The sequence below is a fragment of the Trichomycterus rosablanca genome, chromosome 1 (assembly GCF_030014385.1).
Source record: "Trichomycterus rosablanca isolate fTriRos1 chromosome 1, fTriRos1.hap1, whole genome shotgun sequence".
In the NCBI taxonomy this organism is placed as follows: domain Eukaryota; kingdom Metazoa; phylum Chordata; class Actinopteri; order Siluriformes; family Trichomycteridae; genus Trichomycterus; species Trichomycterus rosablanca.
The window spans coordinates 87,090,372-87,096,371 of record NC_085988.1 but is presented as its reverse complement, the minus strand read 5'-3'; the positions used below and the strand labels follow the sequence as shown (position 1 = coordinate 87,096,371).

The following is a 6,000-nucleotide window of genomic DNA, read 5'->3' as shown; positions in this document are numbered from 1 at the left end:
CTCTTCATTTACAGACCTGATAATACACTTCCAAAAGTATCCGGACGCCTGAGCGTGAGCTTGCTGGACGTCCCTCTGTGGGATCTTTATAGCTAGAACAACAGCCGCTCCTCTAAGAAGCTTCTCACAAGACTTTGGAGTGTGTCTATGTGCGGTTCATCCCAGAGCTGTTGAGTGGGGCTGAGTTCAGGGCCCTGAGCAGGACACGGGAGCTTATCTTCATGCTGGAACAGGAGAGGACCTTCCCTAAACTGTTGCTGCAAAGTCAGAAGCACATCATCATTTCCTCAATAGAACTGAGTTTGTTAGACGTCATTAGAACATTAAGAGAGAAGTGGTGACTCCAGTCTTCTGGGAAAGCTTTTAACCAGGTTTTTAAGTGTGTCTGTAGGAATTTGTGCCTCTTTAGTCAAAAAAGTTGTAAAAATGTGTAAGGTCGGCCACTGATGACAAAAGAGAACGTCTGGCCTGCAAACAGTGTTCCGATTCATCCTGAAGTGTTACTGGGGTTAACGTCAGGGCTTTATGCAGTGGAGTTTCTCCACACCAACAAATCATCAAAGCGAACTGTGTTTATAAAACTAATTTATTTATTTATTTATTTATTTATTTATTTATTTATTTATTTATTTATTTATTTATTTATTTATTTATTCATTTATTCATTCATTATTTATTTATTTATTTATTTATTTATTTATTTATTTATTTATTTATTTATTTATTTATTTATTCATTTATTTATTTATTCATTTATTTATTCATTCATTTATTTATTCAATCATTTATTTATTTATTTATTTATTTATTCATTTATTTATTTATTTATTTATTTATTTATTCATTTATTTATTCATTCATTTATTCGTTTATTTATTCATTTTTTTATTCATTTATTCATTCATTTATTTATTTATTTGTTCATTTATTTATTTATTTATTTATTTATTTATTTATTTATTTATTTATTTATTTATTCATTTATGCATTTAATTATTTATTTATTCATTTATTTATTCATTTATTCATTTATTCATTTATTCATTTATTTATTTATTCATTTATTTACTCATTTATTTATTTACTCATTTACTCATTTATTTATTTATTTATTTATTTATTTATTTATTAATTTATTTATTTATTTATTCATTCGTTTATTCATTCATTTATTTATTTATTCAATCATTTATTTATTCATTTATTCATTTATTCATTTATTTATTCATTCATTTATTTATTCGTTCATTTATTCATTTATTTATTCATTTATTCATTTATTCATTTACTTATTTATTCATTTATTTATTTATTTATTTATTTATTCATTCATTTATTTACTCATTTATTCATTTATTTATTTACTCATTTATTCAATTATTTATTTACTCATTTATTCATTTAATTATTTATTTATTCATTCAAATGTTAATTCATTTATTCGTTTGTTCGTTTATTCATTAATTCATTCATTCCTCTTTTTTCTTTCTTTTGTTTGTTCATGTTTTCATTTATTCATTTATTCAAACATTTGTTCGTTCGTTCGTTTGTTCATTTAAACATTCATTCTAAGTGAGTACAGGATCCTGATTAGTGTGGGTGTAGATGTGTAGGTGTAGTGTGGGTGTAGATGTGTAGGTGTAGTGTGGGTGCCACACAGTTACATGCGTCCTGGACACCTGGGTTTGTTCCCAGCATCTGTTCCCATGTCTGTAAGAAGCTGTGTATGTTTCCTTATTCAAACATGCAGCAGGTGGATTGGTACGACTTTATTTTGTGTATTTCAGTCTTTTGCCCGATGTTTTCAGGTCGTCATCCTGATTACACATCTAGAAAAAGAAAGAAATGAATAAATAAATGATGTAAAATCACCACACAGTTTAAAACACCTCATTTCATTTTTTCACTAGTCTGGAACTGAATTGTCTCAAAGCAACTTTACAGAATCCAGGACCAACAGACCAAAAAAACTCCAAAAACCCCTGTGGGGCAGCCGAGGGTGACAGTGGCAGGAAAATTACAGAAAAAAACCTTGAGAGGAACCAGAAAATAATTCGTGTCCAGTCGTATCCTCCTGTGTGATCATGTTGGCTGGAGAGGGGAGCACGGAGTTGCTGATAATTGATGTTGGTTGGTGTTACTCCGCTCCAGGTAGAAGTTCCTCTATATATCAGGGTTTCTTGCAGCTCCTGTGTTTCTCTGAAGCCGTGATACTGACCTGCTCTGGTCTGGTCCAGTCCGGTTTTCCACTACCATGTGAAACTTACCGGTGTCACGATGTTCTGGACCTCATGATGGCCCGACCCTGGTAGAGTGGACTCCCCCAGAAGCAGCCTAAGGTCCCTGGGTGGCGCCAGTTGGTGTGGTTGTGGTGCTGGTTCTAAGAGTTCCCCTTCTTTCTTTTTTCCTTAAGAACAGTTGTCGCAGTTCTGCTCTGTCCCTGTTCCATCCATGTTCTCCGTCTTTCAGTAATTACAGAAGAACCTCGATTTAGCCGACTAAAAGGGGGAGCGCTGGTCCGTAAAATGCGATTGTCCCAAACAGTGAGGGGGACACTGTTTTTTTTTCCCAGGGGGTGCAAAAATATGCACGTGATCAACCGTAACATAAACAACGTAAATAAATCTGTAAAAACACGGAGAAAAGGCGAGAACGGAGCGAGCCTCCCGACAAAATCAAGCCTCTCACTCATGTAAACAGAGAGAAGTGGACCATCTAGTGGACGATTACTGAACTACTGGGTTTGGTTCGCTTCTCACTGGAATTTTAAACGATCGGACCGGACATTCAGTTTTACAGATTGTGTCCGTTAAATGTGAAATCCGTTAAATCGAGGTTCCACTGTGTTTAGTTTCTGTTATTTTGGCCACCTTCTGAATTTGCGTCTCATTTTTTAATGTTCTACTTTAATTAAACATTCCTGCCGATGCTGATCTTCACCTCGTGCTTCAGTAGTGAGATGCGGCCCGCCCCGTTACACCCGGTGGTGAAGATGTGATGGAGTAAAGATGCTCTGTTGCTTCAGGACCTTGAACGTGAGGTCATCTGACCGTGAGCTGAAACTGAGGAGTGGATCTGGTCTCAGGAAGCTGAGTGTGGTGGAACTTCAGTATGTGAGGAAAGTTCTTTTAGGATGTCAGGAGAAGATCTGAGGAATCTCGGCCTCTCTCTCTCTCTGTCTGTCTCTCTGTCTCTCGCCCACAGCTCTCTCCCTCTCAGTCTATCTCTTTCAATGTCTCTCTCGATGTCTCTCACCCACAGCTCTCTCTCTCTCTGTCTCTCTGTCTCTCTCTCTGTCTCTCTCTCTCTCTGTCTGTCTCTCTCTCTCTCTCTCTCTCTCTACACTAACACTGAATTATTGAGGCGAGTCTCGGCTCTATTAATAACCGTGTGGTGTTGAGCGTGTGGTGTTGAGCTCTCCTCCTCGCAAAGCTTCAGCATGTTTGTGTGAAGTCTGTTCGGCATCACTTTTACTCCGTCTGCTTCTGTCAGCATCTTTTCTCTCTTTCTTGGCTCACACGTACAAACACTGTGGCCAAAAGTATGTGGACGGCTGAGCAGGAGCTCGTTGGACACCCCTGTTATAAACTCACTCATTATAATAATAAATCGATAAAACGTTCGGTTCCTGCAGACCAAACTCACCAGATCACGTCTGTATGGACTTTATAAAGCGCTGTAACAGGGACCTGCAGGCGGGTTTAGGACGTGAGTTGAGAGAGCTGTGGTCAGGAGTTCAAGAGTTCAACTTCAAGAGGCTTTATTCATTTCAGCTCTATAGAAGAACATACTGAACCAAACAACGTTCCTCCAGCACCAGGGAACAACAAACTAGTGCAAAACAATACAATAAACACAGTACAGATGTGTGTGTGTGTGTGTGTGTGAGTGTGTGTGTGTGAGAGAGAGTTTATGGGTGTGCAAGTGTATGTACAGTGTATCACAAAAGTGAGTACACCCCTCACATTTCTGCAGATATTTAAGTATATCTTTTCATGGGACAACACTGACAAAATGACACTTTGACACAATGAAAAGTAGTCTGTGTGCAGCTTATATAACAGTGTACATTTATTCTTCCCTCAAAATAACTCAATATATAGCCATTAATGTCTAAACCACCGGCAACAAAAGTGAGTACACCCCTTAGTGAAAGTTCCTGAAGTGTCAATATTTTGTGTGGCCACCATTATTTCCCAGAACTGCCTTAACTCTCCTGGGCATGGAGTTTACCAGAGCTTCACAGGTTGCCACTGGAATGCTTTTGCACTCCTCCATGACGACATCACAGAGCTGGCGGATATTCGAGACTTTGCGCTCCTCCACCTTCCGCTTGAGGATGCCCCAAAGATGTTCTATTGGGTTTAGGTCTGGAGACATGCTTGGCCAGTCCATCACCTTTACCCTTAGCCTCTTCAATAAAGCAGTAGAGGTGTGTTTGGGGTCATTATCATGCTGGAACACTGCCCTGCGACCCAGTTTCCGGAGGGAGGGGATCATGCTCTGCTTCAGTATTTCACAGTACATATTGGAGTTCATGTGTCCCTCAATGAAATGTAACTCCCCAACACCTGCTGCACTCATGCAGCCCCAGACCATGGCATTCCCACCACCATGCTTGACTGTAGGCATGACACACTTATCTTTGTACTCCTCACCTGATTGCCGCCACACATGCTTGAGACCATCTGAACCAAACAAATTAATCTTGGTCTCATCAGACCATAGGACATGGTTCCAGTAATCCATGTCCTTTGTTGACATGTCTTCAGCAAACTGTTTGAGGGCTTTCTTGTGTAGAGACTTCAGAAGAGGCTTCCTTCTGGGGTGACAGCCATGCAGACCAATTTGATGTAGTGTGCGGCGTATGGTCTGAGCACTGACAGGCTGACCCCCCACCTTTTCAATCTCTGCAGCAATGCTGACAGCACTCCTGCGCCTATCTTTCAAAGACAGCAGTTGGATGTGACGCTGAGCACGTGCACTCAGCTTCTTTGGACGACCAGCGCGAGGTCTGTTCTGAGTGGACCCTGCTCTTTTAAAACGATGATCTTGGCCACTGTGCTGCAGCTCAGTTTCAGGGTGTTGGCAATCTTCTTGTAGCCTTGGCCATCTTCATGTAGCGCAACAATTCGTCTTTTAAGATCCTCAGAGAGTTCTTTGCCATGAGGTGCCATGTTGGAACTTTCAGTGACCAGTATGAGAGAGTGTGAGAGCTGTACTACTAAATTGAACACACCTGCTCCCTATGCACACCTGAGACCTAGTAACACTAACGAGTCACATGACATTTTGGAGGGAAAATGACAAGCAGTGCTCAATTTGGACATTTAGGGGTGTAGTCTCTTAGGGGTGTACTCACTTTTGTTGCCGGTGGTTTAGACATTAATTGCTGTATATTGAGTTATTTTGAGGGAAGAATAAATTTACACTGTTATATAAGCTGCACACAGACTACTTTTCATTGTGTCAAAGTGTCATTTTGTCAGTGTTGTCCCATGAAAAGGTATACTTAAATATCTGCAGAAATGTGAGGGGTGTACTCACTTTTGTGATACACTGTATGTGTGTTTGTGTATGAGTGTGTATAGATGTATAAGTAATGATGCGTCACAGTGTGAGTGTATGTGTGTGCAAGTGTGTGTGTGTGTGTGTGTGTGTGTGTGTGTGTGTGTGTGTATGCAAAGGTATGCGTTTGTGAGTGTGCATGAATAAGTGCATGTGTTTGTGTGTGTGTGTTTGTAGTGTGCATATATTTAGTGTTAGTGTGTTTCTGTGTGTGTGCATGTATTTATGTGTGTGTGTGTGTTTGTAGTGTGTGAATGTGTTTGTGTGTTTGTAGTGTGTGTGCATATGTTTAGTGTTAGTGTGTGTGTGTGAGTGTGCATGTGTTTGTGTGTGTGTGTTTGTAGTGTGTGTATGTTTAGTGTTAGTGTGTGTGAGTGTGGATGTGTGTAAATGTGTGCAAGTCTTTAGGTGTGTGTGTAAGTGTGTGTGTGT

The 6,000-nt window shown here is 39.5% G+C and overlaps 1 protein-coding gene across 1 annotated transcript in view; it reads left to right on the top strand.

Moving 5' to 3' along the window:
• The window catches only part of kcnc2 (potassium voltage-gated channel, Shaw-related subfamily, member 2), a gene marked incomplete at its 5' end in the record, with an annotated part of 54,837 nt that overhangs the window by 24,772 nt on the left and 24,065 nt on the right, over positions 1–6,000 (top strand). The gene's annotated exons all lie outside the window — the stretch shown is intronic.